This window comes from Heterodontus francisci, chromosome 29 (assembly GCF_036365525.1).
Source record: "Heterodontus francisci isolate sHetFra1 chromosome 29, sHetFra1.hap1, whole genome shotgun sequence".
NCBI classification, from domain to species: Eukaryota; Metazoa; Chordata; class Chondrichthyes; order Heterodontiformes; family Heterodontidae; genus Heterodontus; species Heterodontus francisci.
In genome coordinates, this window is record NC_090399.1 from 56561425 (window position 1) to 56583165 (window position 21741).

Below are 21741 nucleotides of genomic sequence, written 5' to 3' on the forward strand. Positions count from 1 at the left end.
GCATTTTGCATTTGCATCAGTATTCACCAAAGAGAACGACTTGGTGGATGATGAGTCTAGGGAAGGGTGTGTAGATAGTCTGGGTCATGTCGTTATCAAAAAGGAGGAGGTGTTGGGCGTTTTGCAAAGCATTAAGGTAGATAAGTCCCCCGGGCCTGATGGGATCTACCCCAGAATACTGAGGGAGGCAAGGGAAGAAATTCCTGTGGCCTTGACAGAAATCTTTGCATCCTCATTGGCTACAGGTGAGGTCCCAGAGGAATGGAGAATAGTCAATGTTGTTCCTTTGTTTAAGAAGGGTAGCAAGGATAATCCAGGAAACTATAGGCCGGTGAGCCTTACGTCAGTGGTAGGGAAATTATTAGAGAGGATTCTTCGGGACAGGATTTACTCCCATTTGGAAACAAATGATCTTATTAGTGAGAGGCAGCATGGCTTTGTGAAGGGGAGGTCATGTCTCACTAACTTGATTGAGTTTTTTGAGGAAGTGACGAAGATGATTGATGAAGGAAGGGCAGTGGATGTTGTCTATATGGACTTCAGTAAAGCCTTTGACAAGGTCCCTCATGGCAGACTGGTAAAAAAGGTGAAGTCACACGGGATCAGAGATAAGCTGGCAAGATGGATACAGAACTGGCTCGGTCATAGAAGACATAGGGTGGGTAGCAGTGGAAGGGTGCTTTTCTGAATGGACAGCTGTGACTAGTGGTGTTCCGCAGGGATCAGTGCTGGGACCTTTGCTGTTTGTAGTATATATAAATGATTTGGAGGAAAATGTAGCTGGTATGATCAGTACGTTTGCGCACGACACAAAGATTGGTGGAGTTGCGGATAGTGATGAGGATTATCAGAGGATACAGCAGGATATAGATCGGTTGGAGACTTGGGCGGAGAAATGGCAGGTGAAGTTTAATCCGGACAAATGTGAGGTAATGCATTTTGGAAGATCTAATACAAGTGGGAAGTATACAGTAAATGGCAGAACCCGAAGGAGTATTGACAGGCAGAGAGAGTTGGGCGTACAGGTCCATAGGTCACTGAAAGTGGCAATGCAGGTGGATAATGTAGTCAAGAAGGCATACGACATGCTTGTCTTCATCAGTCAGGGCACAGAGTATAAAAATTGGCAAGTCACGCTGCAGCTGTACAGAACTTTAGTTAGGCCACACTTAGAATATTGCATGCAATTCTGGTCGCCACACTACCAGAAGGACGTGGAGGCTTTGGAGAGGGTACAGAAGAGGTTTACCAGGATGTTGCCTGGTCGGGAGGGTATTAGCTATGAGGAGAGGTTGGATAAACTGGGATTGTTTTCACTGGAACGACGGAGGTGAAGGGGTGACATGATGGAGGTTTACAAAGTTATGAGTGGCATGGACAGAGTGGATAAGTCAGAAGCTTTTTCCCAGGGTGAACGAGTCAGTTACTCGGGGACATAGGTTTAAGGTGCGAGGGGCAAAGTTTAGAGGGGATGTATGAGGCAAGTTCTTTACACAGAGGGTGGTGAGTGCTTGGAACTTGCTGCCAGGGGAGGTGGTGGAAGCAGGTACGATAGCGATGTTTAAGAGGCATCTTGACAAATACATGAATAGGATGGGAATAGAGGGATACGGTCCCCGAAAGTGCAGAAGGTTTTAGTTTAGACAGACATCAAGATCGGCGCAGGCTTGGAGGGCCGAATGGCCTGTTCCGTGCTGTCCTGTTCTTTGTTCGTTGATGGCAGGATGTGTCAGGGCTGCAGCATGTGGGAGCTCCTGGATGTCAGTGAGATCCAGGGCAAACACATCTGCAGTAAGTGTTTGCTGCTCGAAGAGCTTCGGCTCAGAGTCATTGAGCTGGAGGCCGAGCTGCAGACACTGTGACACATCTGGGAAGGGGAAAGTTACCCGGACACTCTGTACCTGAAGGCGGTCAAACCCCTTAGGATCGTATCTTCTGATTTGGTCAGCGGTCAAGGCCAGGAGAGTGTGGCTGCAGCTGAGGCAGGGAAGGGGACCCAGAGGGCAGGAGTGCAGGAACCTCAACATTTGTGACTGCCCAACAGGTTTGAGGTTCTTTCAGCTTGTTTGGATGAGAGTGGGGCTGCAGGGTGGATGAGCAGACTGACCATGGCACTGTGGTACAGGAAGCCATTCAAGTGGGGGGAGAAAAAAGGAATGTAATGATAGGAGGGGACAGTACAGTGAGGGGGATTGACACTGTTCTCTGCAACAAAGAGCGAGAGTCCAGAAGGCTGTGTTGCCTGCCCAATGACAGGGTTCGGGACATCTGCTCAGGGCTGGAGAGGAATTTACAGTGGAAGAGGTAGGATCCAGTCATCGTGATCCATGTAGGTACCAACGACATAGACAGGTCAAGGAAGGAGCTTCTGCATAGTCAGTATGAGGAGCTAGGCACCAAATTAAGAAGCAGAACATCAAAGGTAATAACTCTGGGTTATTACCTGAGCCACGTGCAAATTGGTATAGGGCAATAAGTATGATCAGATATCCATTACAAATACATGGCTGCAGGATGACAGATTGGGACCTGAATATTAAAGGGTGCATGACATTTAGGAAGGACAAGAAGCCAGGAAAAGGTGGAAGGGTGGATCTATTAATTAATGATGGTTTTAGCACATTGGAGAGGGATGCCCTAAGTTCAGGAAACCAGGATGTAGAAGCTGTTTGGGTAAATAGAAATGATAAAGGCAAGAAGTCACTCGTGGGAGTGGTGTCCAGGCCCCCTAACAGTAACCACATGGTTGAACGGAGTAGAAAGGAAGAAATAATGGGAGCTTGTCAGAAAGAAACAGCGATAATCATGGGGGATTTTAATCTACATATAGACTGGAAAAATCAGATGGGCAAAGTTAGCCTAGATGAGGAGTTCATAGAATGTTTCGGGATAGTTTCTTAGAACAGCAAGTTCTGAAGCCAACTAGAGAGCAGACTATACTCGACCTGGAATTGTGCAACAAGACTGGATTAAAAGTCAAGAGTTGGAATAACTTACAACATTGAAGGAGGCCATTCGGCCCATCAAGACCATGCCGGCTCTCCAATGAGCTATTCAATCCCACACCCCCGCATGATCCCAAAGCTCTGCAAGTCTATTTCCTTCAAGTGGCCATCCAATTTCCTTTTGAAGTAACTGATTGAGTGCATTCACCCATGAATTTCACATCATGAAACTATTCAGCTTTAAGAGTAATTCTTTTGAAAATTAACTTCTTCTGAAGTGTGAAAATGACACATTATCTGGTCAAAAAAGTTCAAAATTCATTCCTTTGCACCTTAATGTTGGGTAATTAAATGGCATTTCAAGGCCAGAATTAAATTGGCATCCCTTGTTTTATCTCGCACACTACCATTCTAACAGCTGGAAGAAAAGTTTACTGCGAGACAGTGATAATTGCATGATAAACATTCATTGCTTTTGCAAGTTTTTAGGTATGCTCACAGAGAAAGATTACACAAGTAACTTCACTCAGTCTGACAAAACAGTCTGATTTAAGAACACATCTGTTTCCATAATCATTCCAATATAAAAGCTTATGTTAACATGTAAGGTGTTGAAGCAAGGTTAATTAAATTACCTTCAAAACACTGGATAAATTGTTTTGTTGGTCGTTTTTAAATTAATAATGTGAATGCTTAGAGCGCCACTCTCTGGACAAAGATTGCTGTCGCAAAACGCCAGCACAGGCACAACTGATGACGTCATAGTGAAGGTGCCCCCAGGCAGCAGCGATCATAATATGCATGAATTTTACATTCATTTTGAGGCAGAATGGGTCTAAGACTAATATTTTAAACTTAAATAATGGCAAATTATGAGGGCATGAAAGCAGAGCTGAAGTGAACTGACAAATCAGGTTCAAGGATCGGTCAATAGAAACCTAGAAAATAGGAGCAGAAGTAGGCCATTCGGCCCTTCGAGCCTGCTCCGCCATTCATTATGATCATGGCTGATTATCCAACTCAGTCACCTGTTCCCACTTTCTCCCCATACCCTTTGACCCAAGAGCAAAATCTAACTCCTTCTTGAAAACATACAATGTTTTGGCCTCAACTGCTTTCTGTGGTCGCGAATTCCACAGGCTTACCACTCAATGGGAGAAGAAATTTCTCCTCATCTCAGTCCTGTAAGGTTTACCCCCTATCTTTAGAGGATAACCCCTGGTTCTGGACTCCCCCACCATCGGGAACATCCTTCCTGCATCTACCCTGTCAAGTCCTGTTTGAATTTTCTCGGTAATAGAGATGCAGTGGCAGACATTTAAGGGGATATTTCAGAATACACAGAATAGATACATTCCAACGAGAAAAATTCCAAGGGGAGGACTCACCATCCGTGGTTAAGCAAAAAGTTAAAGATAGAATCAAACTTAAAGAAAAAGCATATAATTGCTCAAAGATGGGTGGCAGGTCAGAAGATTGGAAAAAATATTTAAAAAAGCAAAGAATGACTTAAAAGATTGATAAGAAGGGAAAAGTTAGAGCACGAGAGAAAGTTAGCTAGAAATATAAAAGCAGAAAGTAAGAGTTTCCACAGATATTTAAAAAAGAAAAGGGTTAACAAAGTGAGCGTTGGTCTTATAGAAAGTGGGTCTGGGGAATTACTAAGAGAAAAGAAGGAGATGACAGATGAACTGAACAGGTATTTTGCATCGGTCTTCACCATAGAGGATACTAGCAACATCCCAGAAAAAGCTGTAAATCAAGAAATAGAAGGGAGGGAGGAACTCAAGAAAATTACAATCGCCAGGGAAGTGGCACTGAACAAATTGTTGGGGCTGCAGGCTGACAAATTCCCGGGTCCTGAAGGACGTCATCCTAGGCTCCGAAAACAAGTGACCAGTGAGATATTTGATGCGTTGGTTTTAATTTTCCAAAATTCCCTAGATTCGGGGAAGGTTCCATTAGATTGGAAAATAGCGAATTTAAAAAGGGAGGGAGACAGAAAGCATGAAAATAGAGGCCAGTTAGCTGAACAACTGTCTTGGGGAAAATGTTAGAAGTTATTATTAAAGACATTATAGCAGGACACAGAAAAATTCAAGATAATCAGGCAGAGTCAGCATGGTTTTGTGAAAGGGAAAACACATTTAACCAATGTATTGGAGTTCTTTGAAGAAGTAACGTGCTGGAATAAAGGGGAACCTGCGGATGTACTGTACTTAGATTTCCAGAAGGCATTTTGATAAGGGGCCACATCAAAGGTTATTGCAGAAAATAAAAGTTTGTGGGATGGGGGCGGGGTGGGTAACATATTGGCATGTATAGAAGATTGGCTAGCTAACAGGAAATAAAACAGCATAAAATGGTAATTTTCTGATTGGCAAGATGTAATGAGTGATGTGCCGCAGGGATCAGTGCTGGGGCTTCAACTTTTTACAACTGTTAAAAATGACTTGGATGAAAAGATTGAAGGTATGTTGTTAGATTTTCTGATGACACAAAGATAGATTGGAAAGTAAGTTGTGAAGAGGGCATAAGTAGGCTACAAAGGGATATATACAGGTTAAGGGAGTGGGCAAAGATCTGGCAAATGGAGTATAATGCGAGAAAATGTGAAATTGTCCATTTTGTCGAAAGAATAAAAAAGAAGCATATTATCTAAATGGTGAGAGATTGCAGAGCTCTGAGATGCAGAGGGATCTGGGTGTCCCACTGCATGAATCACAAAAGGTCAGTATGTAGGTTCAGCAAGTAATGAGGAAAGCTCATAGAATGTTATCATTTATTGCAAGGGGAATTGAATACAAAAGTAGGGAAGTTATGCTTCAGCTGAACAGGGCATTGCTGAGACCACATCTGGAGTACTGTGAACAGTAGTGGTCTCCTTATTTAAGGAAGGATGTAAATGTGTTGGAAGCAGTTCAGAGAAGGTTTACTAGACTAGTACCTGGAATGGGCAGGTTGTCTTATGAGGAAAAGTTGGGCAGCCTAGGCGTGTATCCCCTGGAATTTAGAAGAGCAAGAGGCAACTTGATTGAAACATATAAGATCCTGAGGGGTCTCGACAGGGTGGATGTGAAAAGGATGTTTCCCCTTGTGGGAAAATCTAGAACTAAGGGTCACTGTTTAAAAATAAGGGGTCGCCCATTTAAGACAGAGATGAGGAGAAATTTTTTCTCTCAGAGGGTCGTGAGTCTCTCTTCCTCAAAAGCTGGTGGAAGCACAGTCTTTGAATATTTTTAAGGCAGAAGTAGATAGATTCTTGATAAGCAATAGATTGAAAGGTTATCGGGCTTAGGCGGGAATGTGGAGTTGAGATCAGCCATGAACTGATTGAATGACGGAGCAGGCTCTATGACCGAAGTGACCTACTCCTGCTCCTAATTCGTATGTTCGCATTGTCAGGCAAACCCCCCACCTGCCAAGACTGAGGCACACGTTATTTTGCCACATGAACATTAAAACTTAAAAATCACAAGCCCCTGACTGGAAAGACATTTTTGCCAAGTACCAGACGGTGTTGAAACAATGGGGATCCAGTAGTTGCTTCCCCAATACAAAGAAGTGGTCAGAGCAGTTTTAGTTACATGACTAACTGGCGGCTGCAGAGGTTTGAACTGAGAGTTCTAAATTGGAGAAAACAGGATTTCAACTGAGAAAAAGTTGTGGGCAGGAACCCTCACAACATTTAAGAAGTATTTAGATGAGCACTTGAAACGCCATAGCATATAAGGCTACGGGACAAGTGCTGGAAAATGGGATTAGAATAGTTAGGTGCTTGATGCCCGGCACAGATACGATGGGCCGAAGGGCCTGTTTCTGTGCTGTATAACTCTGTGACTCATGGAGTGAAGATCTTTCCTGGAACTGAAGCAAGAATTACCTCCTCTCCTGTCTGCCTGCCTCCATCTCTTCCCCACAGAACTGAATCTTGTGAAGACACGTAAACTCAGACAGAGAAAAATCTCCTACGTGAACTAGGTTTACGAAGGATACTGGGCCCCAATGAAACGCAAGACCATATCTTCAATCAAGCACTACGGCGAGCTCGAGAAACAGTAACAAGATATTGCCTCAAACTGTTCTACTTATCTGTTCCTCTGCTCTTTTCTCTCCCAATTTGTATGTGTGTATTGCATGTGCATGCAAGCATAGGCATGTCGTATATCTGTAGGTGTTAACTGTATTAGAGTTTAAGTTAGGTAGGTTTAATAAATTTCATCTTTCTTCTTTAAACCACAGAAAGCCTTATAATTGGAAAGTTGTGAACAAGGATTCACAAAGGGGCATCTCAAAATAAAGTGTGTTTAAAAATAAAACCCTGTTACAATAAGACCAGATGAAGATAGTAACAGACCCCGAGACACCTTTTGCACCTTGTCATAACAGGATGTAACATTCACTCCCTCCACCACTGGCGCACAGTGGCAGCAGTGTGTACCATCGACAAGATGCACTGCAGAAACTCATCAAGTCTCCTTCGACAACACCTTCCAAACCTGCGACCTCTACGACCTAGAAGGACAAGAGCAGCAGATGTATGGGAACACCACCACCTGCAAGTTCCCTCCAAGCCACACACAATCCTGACAAGGAACTATATCACTGTTCATTCACTGTTGCTGGGTCAAAATCCTGGAACTCCCTTTTTACCAACACTGTGGGCGTACCTACACCATATGGACTTCAGCGATTCAAGAAAGCAGCTCATCTCCACCTTCTCAAATGCAATTAGGGATGTGCAATAAATGCTGGCCCAGCCAGCGATGTCCACATCCCATGAATGAATAATTTTTAAAAATCAGTCCTCAATTTAACCCTTTTAGCTTCAGTATTATTCTGGTGAATAGGTGCTGCACCCCATCCTAAACTAATACATCATTCTTGAGGTGTAGGGTCCAGAATTGAATACATCACTCTCAATGGGGTCTTCCCTTGCCTGTTTTAGTATACACGGATGCAATTCATCCAGTTTCCAGAATTTATCATCTCCAGGTTTTACTGCTATCCCCTCCTTTCTGTTTTAAATGTTTTGATATCTACCTGTAATGATGTCAAATCCACCTTGTTAGTCCAGCTGGTAAAACTGAAGCAAAGTAATTCTCCAATCTTTCTGCCATCTCTCCCCATTACCTGTGAGTTTTTACTGTGCAGCCGACATTGGCTTTATCCCTATTCGGATTTACCTTTCTGTTATTTATGTGTCTGTAGGATATTTTAATATTTCTTTTTATATTTCTTCAAAATTTAATTTCACAGTTTCTCTTTGTTTTACTTTTTGAAGATGTTCCCTAACCTCCTGATTTTTGGTTTTTGTCATCCTCTCCCTTATTCTCAATATACTTATTACCTGCCTTTGACTTTCATTTCAGTTTCACACTTATCCCTTTTTTCATTTATGGTGTTTCATAATTGGTTAATTGATTCTTGTTTTGTGGAATTTATTTCTCCTGAAGTCTAGTGATCACCTTTTTACATATTTTCCACTGCTGATCTATCTTTGTTCATCAATATTTTGTTCCAGTTTTCTTCACAACTTCCATTTTCATCCCCCAAAAGTCAGCTTTTTACAATCAATTTTTTTTTTGCCTTTTCTTAGTTACATCTTTCTCAAACATTCCCTTAAACTATATTCTGTTCTGACTGATATTCCAACGAATTTCTCCGAAATCTCCAACTTTTATCTGCTCTGGTGCATTCTATATTGCTTGATCCATCAGTGATTCCTCTCTTGTTTGGGCTTCTTATGTACTGGGGTGGAAAGATGTCTGGAACACAGGGTAACTGCTCCATTCCCTTTTATCCCCTTTTCCTTCCTCTTCCTGACAGATTATTTGCTATGAAATTTTCCATGATTATGATGCTATGAATTTTACTTGTTTCATAGCTTTGTATATTTTCCTTTCGATCTCTTCCACTATTAGGTGGTCTGTAGAATAACCTTTGTTACATTATTTAACCTGACTGGATCCACATTCCTCTGAGGTATCTATGTCCTATATGGAAATGTCTTTATAAGATCAGCAGCAATTGCTTGCCAATTGCTCAAATGTTTAAGATAAATTTGGAAACTGACCAAATAGCTTCAGTTACAAAGACAGGTTGTCAGAAATAAGGAAAAACAAGGTCCAGAAGATTTACAGAGTGGAGCACATTGCAGGTATATGAACATTAGATATAGGAGCAGGAGTAGGCCACTCGGCCATTGGAACTTGCTCCACCCGTTCATATGTTTTTGGCTGATCTGTTACCTTCATTCCACCTTCACACACCATCTCCATATCCCTTAATCCCTCATTGTCTAAAAATCAATCAATCTCTGCTTTCAATATACTCAGTGTCTGAGCATCCGCAGCCCTCTGGGGTAGAGAATTCCAGATGCAAAACCCTTTGGGGGAAGAAATTCCTCCTCATCTTAGTCTTAAGTGGCTGACCCTTATTCAGAGACTGTGTCTCCTAGTTCTAGACTCTACAGCTAGTGTATATACATCAGCAGGTGGATATGTCACTGCAAGATGAAACGTGATAAAATGAGTTTATGAAGAGGACTGGGTGAGATGGGAGGCAGAGCTGCTTCCGAGTACAGAAGGAAAGGCAATTTCCCCTCCAGATTAACAGCAAAATGGTGCTGGAGTCGAAACCACTGATGGGGCCTGGCACATTCACAGATCATTTAAAAAACTGGGAGTGTAGATGCTGCATCAGCTGATACAGTATATTCAGTATGGAATAATATATCTTCGAATGTATTCAGAATACAGGCTGGGATTGTGTGTATATTGTGTTGGGACAGTTGGGAGATGGTGGTGTGGTGGTATTGTCATTGGATTAGTAACCCAGAGACCCGGGGTATTGCTCTGGGGACATGGTTTCGAATCCCACCACGACAGATCGTGGAATTTGAATTTAATTAATAAAAAAATCTGGAATGAAAAGCTAGTCTAATGATGACCACCATTGTCGATTGTTGTTGAGAGAGACTAAGAGACAGAGGCAGAAATAGTGAGAGGAAATGAGGTGAGAAAGACAAAGTGAAAGAGAGAGAAGTAATAGAGGCAGAGAGATGAGAGGCCTTTCTCTATTATTAGGGATAAGCCTCTTCTGAAGCCGCCAGAGGAATTAGTTTCCCGCTAGCTATCCGAACTAAGCCTTTAATCATCAAGAACACTTCAAAATATCACCCATTAATCTTCTAATCAATGCTAGTCTGTAAAACCTATCCTTATTATTTAAACCTTTCAACCCGATCTCCATTCTGGTGAATTTGTATTTCACCCCCTCCAAAACTAAAACATCATTCTTCAGGTGTGGGGTCTCGAACTGTATGTACTGCTCTCAATGGAGTATTCCACTGACCCATGTGGATGTAATTCATCCAGTTCCAAGAGTTTATTTTCTCTAATATTTACTGGTATCCCATCCTTTCTATTCTATATATTTTAATATCTACTTGGAATGCTGTCTAGTCCACATTGTTAGTCCAGCTGGTAAAAATTGAGATAAACTAATTCTCCAATATTTCTGCCATACCTCTGTCATTATCTGTGAATTGTTCTTGTACATCCTTCAGTGACTCTGTCCCTATTCTGAATGACCTTTTGTTATCTATATGTGTCTGTATGATACTTTACTTCTGCTTTTCATATTCCTTGACTATTTATATTTGCTGCTCTTCTTTGCCTTCATAATTTTTTGACTTCATTCCTAATCTCTTTGATTTCGTTTTTCATTGTTTGCTCATTTTTGCCAATGTATTTAGTACATGATTTTTACTTTAGTTTCAATTTTGTCCTTATCCCTTTATTCGTCCATAATGATTCATAAAAGGCCAGTCTGTTCTTTTATCATGGAATATATTTCTCCTGAAGTCTATGATTCCCCTGCACTGTTCTCTCTGTTTGTTAATATTCTGTTCCAGTTAAATCTTCACTAGTTGCATTCTCAATCCCCAATAATCAGCTTTTTCTAATCTATTTTTGGCTTTTCTTACTTGTATTGATCTGAATCATTGCCTTAAACCTTATTATGTTGTGATTGATATTGGCTCAATTTTCACTTAAGTTTGCTTTTCATATTTGCTCTGATTTATTTTCAACGACGAGATCCATCACCACTGCCTTGGTGGATTTCTGATCTGCTGGGTAGGAATTGCTGAGAAGTTGTGGTACACGTTGGCACCAACAACATAGCAAGGACAGGGAGGTCCTACGTCAGATTTTCAGGAGCTAGGGAGGAAGTTGAAGAGTAGAACCTTGAGCTTAGTAATCTCTGGATTACTCCCAGTGCCACGTGTTAGTGAGAGTAGAAATAAGAAGATTCGGAGGATCAATGCGTGGTTTACACACAAACACACAAATTAGGAGCAGGAGTAGGCCGCTCGGCCCCTCGAGCCTGCTCCTCTGATTGTAACCTCAACCCCACATTCCTGCCTACCCCCGATAACCTTTCACCCCTTGCTTATCAATAATCTATCTGCCTCGGCCTTAACATTATTCAAAGACTCAGCTTTCACCGTCTTTTGAAGAAGAGAGTTCCAAAGACTCACAACCCTCTGATTTCTGTCTTAAATGGGCAACTCCTTATTTTTAAATAGTGACCCCAAGTTATAAATTATCCCACAAGAGGAAACATCATGGCTTGAGATATAGTATAGGAAGCAGGGCTTCAGATCCTTGGGGCATTGGGACCAGTTCCGGGGCAGAAGGCACCTGGACAAAAGAGACAGGTTGCACCTGAACAGTAATGGGATCACAATCGTTGCAGGGAGATTCAGTAGTGTGGTTGGGAGAGTTTAAACTAAATTGACGGGGTGGGCACCAGTACATGGAAGTAGAAAAAGGAATAAGGTGCACAATGTGAGAGAGCGTTAGACTGGACTAGAGAAGTTCTGTATTAGATTGCAGCGGACTGAGAGGAATGCAAAGGATCATAGGATCAGAGAAGTAGGAGTAGGTCATTTGGCCTGTTGAGCCTGCTCTGTCATTCAAACTGATCATGGCTAATCATCTACCTCTACACCATTTTCCCCCAATATTCCCATATCCCTTGATATCATTAGTATTCAGAAATCTGTTTTGAACATGCTGAACGACTGAGTTTCCACAGCCCTCTGGGGGAGAGAATTCCAGATTCACCACCCTCTGAGTAAAGAAATTCCTCCTCATCTCAGTCTGAAATGACCTACCCCTTATTCTGAGACTGTGTCCCCTTCTTCTCGACACACCAGCCAGAGGAAACATCCGATCCACATCTACCCTGTCACAACCTGTTAGAATTTTCTAAGTTTCAATGAGATCACCTCTCATTCTCCGAAATTCCGGAGAACACAGACCCAGTTTCTGCAATCTCTCTTCATAAAACAATCCCACCATCCCAGGGATTAGTCTGGTGAACCTCCGTTGCACACCCTCTATGGCTAGTATATCCTTCCTTAGATAAGGAAACCAAAACTGTACACAATACTCCAGACAGGATTACAATGCATGTGTGCAAATGCAAAACGTGTGGTGAAAAGTTTTGGTAAACTCCAAGCACAAATAGCAGTATGGGAATATGATGTAGTGGCAATGGCAGAAATGTGGCTTAAAAATGGTGAGGACTGGGCACTGAATATACAAGGACATAAAGTGTTCAGAAAAGATAGAAAAAGAACAAAAAGGAGGTGGGGTGACAGTCCTGATTAGGGAAGGCATTGTACTGTTGAAAAGAGAGGAAATCCTTGAAGGGGCAAGGACTAAATCCATTTGCTTCGAGCTGAGAAGCAAAATGTGTAAGATCACAGTATTGGGGGTATTCTATAGGCCTCTATATTGATAGAGAGAAATAGAGGAACAAATCTGCAGGGAATTCACAGAGATGTGCAAGAACTATAGAGTGGTGATATTGGGGGACTTTAATTATCCAAATATCGATTGGAATAATTCTAGAGTCAAAGTTAAGAAGGGGGAGGAATTTCTGAAATGTGTTCAGGAGAATTTCCTTGACCAGTCTGTTCTCAGCCCAACTAGAAAGGAGGTATTGCTGGATCTGGTGCTGGGAAATGAGGTGGACCAAGTGGACCAAGTATCAGTGGGGGAACACTTGGGTAGAGTGATCATCACATCATAAGGTTTAGACTAGTAACGTGGAAAAACAAGGAACTAAATAAGCTAGAACGTCTAGATTGGAAGAGAATTAATTTTAATGTGATGAGAAGGGATCGAACCTAAGGAACCAAAAACTGACAGGAAGCACTGTATCGGAACAATGGGATATCTTTAAGGAAGAGATGCTTCAGGTACAGGCTAGATACATTCCAACAAGGGCGACAGGTAGGGGAACCAAAAAAAGGCTCCCTGGATGACCAGGGAGATAGAGATTATGATGAAACAAAAAAAGAGGATGTGTGGTGCATGTCAGGTGAATTCTTCAAGTGAGAATCAGGCCATTTACAATGGGTTGAGAGGAGAGGTGCAGTAGAAAATAAGACTGGCAAAGAGAGAATGTGAGAATAGGATGGCAGTCAACATAAAAGGGAACCCAAAATCTTTTACTGGCATGTAAACAGTAAGCGAGTAGTAAGATGTGAAGTGGGGCCTATTAGGGACAAAGTGGGTAATATATGCTGAGAGGAGCTGGGCAATATTTATATACTTAATGAGTACTTTGTAACTCTGTTCACTAATGCAGTGCAATCTGACAAAATATCAGTAGAAGCAGAGAAGGTAGAGGCAATGGATAGGGTAAATATTGAGGAGGGTGGGGGGGGGTGGGGAAATACTAAAAAGGCTGGCTATGCTTCAGGTAAATAAGTCCCCTGATCCGGATGGCTTGCATCCCAGGTTACTAAAGGAAGTGGGGATGGAGATAGCAGAAGGGTTTGCCATAATCTTCCAATCTTCACTGGATATGGGGGAGGTGCTAGAGGACTGGAGAGTGGAAAATGTGACATCCTTATTCAAGAAAGGTATTAAGGTCAGTCCTAGCAACTACAGGCCAGTTAGTTTAACATCAGTGGTGGGTAAGGTTTTCGAAACAATAATTAGGGAGGAAATCAACTGAAACTTGTAGAGGTTTGAGTTAATTAAGGATAATCAGCACGGATTTGTAAAAGGCAGATCAGATTCAATCTCATTGATTTTTTTGATGAAGTAACAGAGAAGGTTGATGAGGGAATGTGGTTGATGCTGTTTTTATGGATTTTAATAAAGTGTTTGATAATGTACACATAAAAGGCTGGTTAAAAACATTGAAGCTCAGGGAATAGGAGGGTCAGTGTCAAATTGGATAAAAATATTGGCTTAAGGACAGAAAACAGCGACTTACAGTAAATGGTTGTTTTTCAGACTGGAGAATGGTAGACAGTGGTGTTTCCCAGGAGTCAGTTCTGGAACGACTGCTTTTTTTTTGCTAAATAGAAATGATTTACATCTTTTAATGCAGAGTAGAATTTTGAAATTTGCTGATGACACCAAATTTGGAGATGTGGCAATCTTTAAGGATGACATGAACCACCTGCAACAGGACATAGACAGGCCAGCAGAATGGGCTGACAGGTGGCAGATGGAATTTAATACTAACAAGTGTGAAGTGATGCATCTTGGCAGAAGGAATAAGGAGAGACAATATAGACTTAATAGCACAGTTTTAAAGAGCGCAGGAAGAGGGACCAGGGAGTGGACATATTGAGAGATTGGTTAGCAAAGCATATGGGATCTTGAGCTTCATAAATAGAGGCATTGAGTACAAAAGCAGGGAAGTTATGCTGAACCTTTATAAAGCACTGGTTAGTTTAGTTTAGTTTAGAGATACAGCACTGAAACAGGCCCTTCGGCCCACCGAGTCTGTGCCGACCATCAACCACCCATTTCTACTAATCCTACATTAATCCCATATTCCTACCGTATCCCCACCTGTCCCTATATTTCCCTACCACCTACCTATACCAGAGGCAATTGCTAATGGCCAATTTACCTATCAACCTGCAAGTCTTTTGGCTTGTGGGAGGAAACCGGAGCACCCGGAGAAAACCCACGCAGACACAGGGAGAACTTGCAAACTCCACACAGGCAGTACCCAGAATTGAACCCGGGTCGCTGGAGCTGTGAGGCTGCGGTGCTAACCACTGCGCCACCCCAACTGGAGAATTGTGTCCATTTCTGGTCACCACACTTTAAGAAGGATGTGAAAGTCCTGGAGAGGATGCAGAGGAGATTTACCAGAATGGTCCCAGGGATGGAGGATTTTAGTTACAGGTTAGGTCGGAAAAGCTGGGGTTGTTCTGCTTAGAGGAAAGGAGTTTGAGGAGAGATTTAATAGAGGTGAACAAGATTATGACAAGCATAGATAAGTTAGACAAGGAAAAAACTGTTTCCATTAACTAATGGTACAAGGTCTAAGGGACACAGATTGAAGGTTTTGGGAAAGAGATACAGGGTGAATATGAGTAAGAATATTTTTTACACAGTGGGTGTTAATGACGTGGACCTCGCTGCCCACAAGGGTGGTGGAAGTGGAGACAATCATTGATTTCAAAAGGAAATTGAAGGAAATAAACTTGCAGGGCTATGGGGGAGTGGGACTGACTGGTTTGCTCCATGGAGAGCTGGCATGGATTCGATGGGCCAAATGGCCTCCTGTGCATCACTCTCTAACTAACAGGAGCAGAGGTAGGCCATTCGGCCCCTCAAGCCTGCTCCGTCATTCAATAAGTTCACGGCTGATCGAATTGTGGCCTGAACTTCACTTTCCTGCTGCAAACTCCACACCCCCCACCACCCATAACCCTTCACTCCCTCGTAGATCAAAATCTGTCTAATTCAGCCTTGAATATATTCAGTGACTCAGCTTCCACTGCTCTTTGGGGAAGAGAATTCCAAAGATTAACAACCCTCTGACAGAAGAAATTCCTCCTCACATTACATTCCTACATGAAAACAGTGTCTCCATTTCAAAACTACTTCATTGGCTATAAAGTGCTTTGAGATGTTCTATTGTTGTGAATGGAGACATGAAAGTCTTTCTTTTTCTTTACATGTAAATGTCAAACACTCCCAGGTGAGGTCTGGGCAATGTTTATACGAGTTAAACTCGGCTCAAATCAAAGGCCAAGCCTGATGGCAGATGGTGAAATGCTCCCAGTATCTGGTTACACTCTCACCTCAGCAAAATCCTGGACTAATGGGATTCTCAGTAAAGATCCTCACCTTTCCAGTTATTGTTGATGATTCCTGTTTTCTCCCGTCTCCAACACCGAGGCTCTTGGTTCCAGCAGAACTGCTCTGGGGATCCAGTGACATTTCTCCAATCCCAGTTAGTGTGGCAATGATTCAACTTCTCTCTCTCTCTCCACCTTCCTGAGATATTCCACACGCCAAGAAACTATCAATAGAAAAATGATTCATATTAATCCCAGAACCTGTAACTGGAATACAATGGGACTGTTTTTATAATTATGACTGTATTTAATGGCAATTTATTTGTAATTAATGAATTGGCTTGAATTTATAACTTTTGTTATGAAGTTGGTCTTTTCTGTCCTTTGTTCTGTTTATCAGGACTGAACTCACTCCAGTGTCAGGTGTCACACCAGCTCCTCCCACACCGACATCCCAGTGATGGGGCGTAACCAGGGGCAGGAACCTGTCAGAAGCCAATCACACAGCACCCAGCAATGATGTCACAAAGCAGCCAGAGCCCCTCCCACTCGAGGTGTCACAGGATCACATGACCAGTCTCTGCTCCTGGTGTGCAATGTCACTGGACATGAACATCAATCAGTCCCGTCTCCAACCCCACTCCCATCATAGAATGGTTGCAGCACAGAAGGAGGCCATTCGGTCTGTCATGTCCATGCCAGCTCTCTGCAAGAACAACTCAGCTGGTTCCATTCCACTGCCCTGTCCCCATAGCTCTGCATTTTTTTCCTCTTCAGGTTCTTATCCAATTCCCTTTTGAAAGTCCTGACTGTACCTGCCACCACCACTCTCAGGCAGTGAATTCCACTTCCTAACCACTCGAAGTGCAAAATAAGTTTTCCCTCAACTCGCAGTTGGTTCTTTTGCCAGGGTCCTCTTCTTCTCTTCCACCAACAGGAACAGTTTCTCTCTATCTACTCTGCCAAGACCACTCATGATCTTGAACACCACATCAAATCTCCTCTCAACCTTCTCTCCCACAAGGAGAACAGCCCCAGCTTCTCCAATCTATCCACGTAACTGAATTCCTTTACCCCGAAAACCATTTTTGTAAATCTTTTCTGCACCCTCTTCCTAAAGTGCGGTGCCCAGAATTGGACATAATACTCCAGTTCAGGCCGAACCAGTATTTTATAAAGGTTCATCGTAACATCCTTGCCTTTGTACTCCATGCCTCTATTTAGAAAGCCCAGGTCCCATATGTTTTTGAACCTCTTTCTCAATCTGTGCTTGTCATCATCAACCATTTATGCACATATACCCCCAGGTCGCTCTGTTCCTGCACCCTCCTTAGAATTGTATCATTTATTTTATATTGCCTCTCCCTATTCTTCCTAAAAACATATACCACTTCACAAAATCACAGAATCACCAAATTGTTAGAGTGCAGAGGAGGCCATTCGGCCCATTGTGTCTGCACCGGCTCTCTGAATGAGTAATTAACCTAATACCATTCCCCTGCCTTCTCCCCGTAACCCTGTACATTCTTTCTTTTCAGTTAACAGTCTAATTCCCTTCTGAATGCCTCAATTGAATCTGCTTCCACCATTCTCTCAGGCAGTGCATTCCAGATCCTAACCATTCGCTGTGTGAAAATGTTTTTCCTCATGTCACTTTTGCTTCTTTTACCAATTACTTTAAATTTGTGCCCTCTCATTCTCCAATCTTTCATGAGTGGGAACAGTTTTTTCCTACCCACTCTGTCCAGACCCCTCATGATTTTGAATACTTCTATCAAATCACCTCTCAGCCTTCACTTCTCCATGGAAAACAGTCCCAACGTCTCCAATCTGTCTGCATACCTGAAGTTCCTCATCCCTGGAACCATTCTCCTGAATCTTTTCTGTACTTTCTCCAAAGCTTAATATCTTTCCGAAAGTGCAGCGCCCAGAATTGGACACAATACTCCAGCTGAGGACAAACTAGTGTATTTCACAAGTTTACCATAACCTCCTTGCTCTTGTACTCTATGCCCCTATTAATAAAGCCCAGGATACTGTATGCTTTATTTCCCACTCTTTCAACACCTTCAATAACTTATGCACATATATACCGAGGTCCCTCTGCTCTTTATGATCAGCCATGATCATACTGAATGCCGGTGCAGGTTCGAAGGGCCGAATGGCCTACTCCTATTTTTCTATGTTTCTGTATTCTCTCTCCATGTTCTTCCTACCAAAATGAATCACTTCACATCTCTCTGCATTGAACTTCATCTGCTACTTGCCTGACCATTCCACCAACTTGTCTTTGTCCTTTTCAAGTTCTACACTATCCTCCTCACAGTTCACAATTTTTCCAAGTTTTGTATCATCTGCAACTACTGAAATTGTGTCCTGTACACCAAGGTCTAGGTCATTAATAATGATCAGGAAGAGCAAGGGTCCCAACACTGACCCCTGAGGAACTCCATTACAAATCTTCCTCCAGTCCAAAGAACAGGCATTAACCACTAAATCTGTTTCCTGTCACTCAGCCAATTTTGTATCCATGTTGCTACTGTCCCTTTTATTCCATTAGCTATAATTTTACTGACAAGTCTGCTGTGTGGTACTGTATCAAATGCCTTCAGTCTTCTCTGTATGAAATGTCATCTGCCACATGCCTGCCCATTCCACCAGCCTGTCTATGTCCTCTTGAAGTCTATCACAGTCCTCAAAGTTCACAATGCTTCCAATTTTTGTGTCATTTGCAAATTTTAAAATTATGCCTTGCACACCCAAGTCTCGGTCATTAATATATATCATGAATTATAGAGTGATATGGCACTGGAGATGTCCATTCAGCCCATCGTGTCTGTGCTGGCTCTTTGAAAGAACTTTCCAATCAGTTATACACACCTGTTATTTCCACGTTGGCTGCAATTTTTTCAACTTTAATTATTCGTCCAATTCCCTTTTGACAGTTATTATTGAATCTGCTTCCACCACCTCTTCAGACAGAACATTCCAGATCATAATAATTCACTGTGTAAATTACCATTTCCTCATGTTCCTTCTTGTTATTTTGCTAATTACCTTCAATGTGTGTCCTCTGGTTCCTGACATTCCTGCCATCAGAAACGATTTCTCCTTATTTACTCTTTCAAAACCATTCATGATTGTGAACAACTCTATCAAATATTCCCTTAACCTTCTCTGCTACAATGAAAACCACCCCAGTTTCTCTAATCTTTCCACATAACTAGGATTATATTGGATACACAGCACAGAAACAGGCCATTCGGCCCAGCCAGTCTATGCCAGCGGTTATGCTCCATTCGAGCCTGTTCCTGTCTTTCCTCATGTAAATCTATCATCATTATCCTCTATTCCCTTCTCCCTCCTATGATTCCCATTAAATGCATCTACAGTATTTGCTTCAACCTCTCCCTGTGGTAGCGAGTTCCACATTCTCACCACTGTCTGGGTAAAAAAGTTTCTTCTGAATTCCCTATTGGATTTCTTGGTGACGATATTATATTGATGGCCTCGAGTGATGTTCTTACTCACAAGAGGAAACATTCTCTCTGGATCCACTGTATCACAACCTTCCATCATTTTAAAGACCTCTATTAGGCCACCCCTCAACCTCCCTTTTTGCAAAAGAAAAGAGACCCAGTCTGTTCATCCTTTCCTGACATGTTTACCCACACATGAAAATAAGGAAATGGCAGATTTGGTGAATAATTACTTTATATCAGTCTTCACAGTGGAGGAAGATGATAATGTACCTGACATTCCAGGGAAACTGATGTTGAATCAGGGACTGGGAGTCACTTAAATAAATGAGTGTACCGAAGGCTCGAGTTCCTGATCATCTGGATCTCTGGCAGCAGGTCGTCCATCTTCAATGTGTGTGATGGGTGTGACAGGAGAGGGGCATTCTGATCAGTCAGGAACTCCCAGACTAACTGAAAGAGAGAGAGGCTGCAATCAGAAACATACAATGAGGGATATCCAATTAGAGTGCACTGAGCCCCACAGAGCACAGGAAGATCCCAGGCTCCATTCCCAGCCTGTGCTATGTGACATGCTCAAAGCTGGGGTGGTACCGAAGCCCAGACACAGGAAGATCCCAGGCGCTATCCCCGCCACCGCCCCCCCCCCCCCCCCCCGTGCTGAGTGATCTGACTCCAGGGGGTTTGAACAGTTGCTGCAGCTCCTTCACTGGCAGGACTGGGGATCTGCAGCGTGACATGTTTACATCGGAATCTGCCATTGGCAACCCTGAGCTGGGGATTTACAACCGGGCGAGGCAGAGATTCCCGGCCCTAAACTCCTTCCCTCTTCTGGTGCCTCGTAGCTGGGTCATGAGCCTGGCCAAGGCTGGGGGACTGAAATCGCCACCAAAACACAGACAGCCGCTGCCGCTCTGCCCAGTGTGTGATCAGTCCGCGAACAATCCCCACCCTTGAGCCAAGCTGGAGGCCAATCAGGGTGGACGTTCAGAGACCGGCACGACCTCAACCAATGGGAAGGGATAATAATATGAGCGACATCTCCTGCAACCATTCGGATTGTCGGGTTGAGTGCGTGACAGCTCCATGATCCAATCGAAATGCAGTCTTTCTGTCTCCGCCAAAACAAGCGGCGCTTCAAAACCTGACCAATCACAGCGCGGCTTTGCTCAGCTCAGTTCCGAAGAAGGGTCACTGACCCGAAACGTTAACTCTGCTTCTCTTTCCACAGATGCTGCCAGACCTGCTGAGTGAACCCAGCATTTCTTGTTTTTGTTTGCTCAGCTCAGCACCGCCTCTCAATGTGTGTGACCGACAGCTCGTTAAACCAATCAGTAAGCTGTACTGCTGCATACTACCCAATCAAAGAACAGCGTTGCTGTTAAATTCCTGCAGCGTTACTCCCGTCCAGCGTCAATGCATCACACTTGGCTGAACGTCATTACGTCATGCCGCTCTGACGATCTTTCCCGAACAGTTTGCTGCAGATGCTGGAGGCGGGGCAAAGCTCCTTAAAGCGAGTCTGCACAGAGAATTGCTGTTGTGCAACCATATTTCACTGTTGTCAATTGAAGCGCGAGCTGAACTGCGGGAAATCAGTGAATGAGAGGAGATACACCCGGGTACAAAGGGAGGTGAAGGAAATGGGGGAAGGAAGGATGTGAGGTAGAGAGATGGTGGATTGGAGAAGCAATTCCAGAGTTTAGGGCTGAGGCAGCGGAAGGTTAAAATCAGGGATGTTCAAGAGAGCAGAATTCGAGAGGCAGAGATACCTCAGAGGGTTGAGGGGGTGGAGGAGATTACAGAGATAGGGAGGGGCGAGGTCATGGAGTGATTTGAAAACAAGGATGAAAATTTTAAAGGATTTGGAAACACTAAACCCAGCCACTCGAACTCGAGAATGGAGCAGATTCCATTCCTTTTTCAGTACAAACATCTTCTTTTCCCCAATTCGCCTCACAGCTCCAGCGACCCGGGTTCGGTTCAGGTACTGCCTGTGCGGAGTTTGCAAGTTCGCCCTGTGACTGCGTGGGTTTCTTCCGAGTGCTCCGGTTTCCTCCCACATGCCAAAGACTTGCGGTTTGATAGGTAAATTGTCCATTGTAAAAATTGCCCCCAGTGTAAGTAGGTGGTCGGAGAGTTGAGGGATGGTGGGGATGTGAGAGGGAAAATGGGATGAATG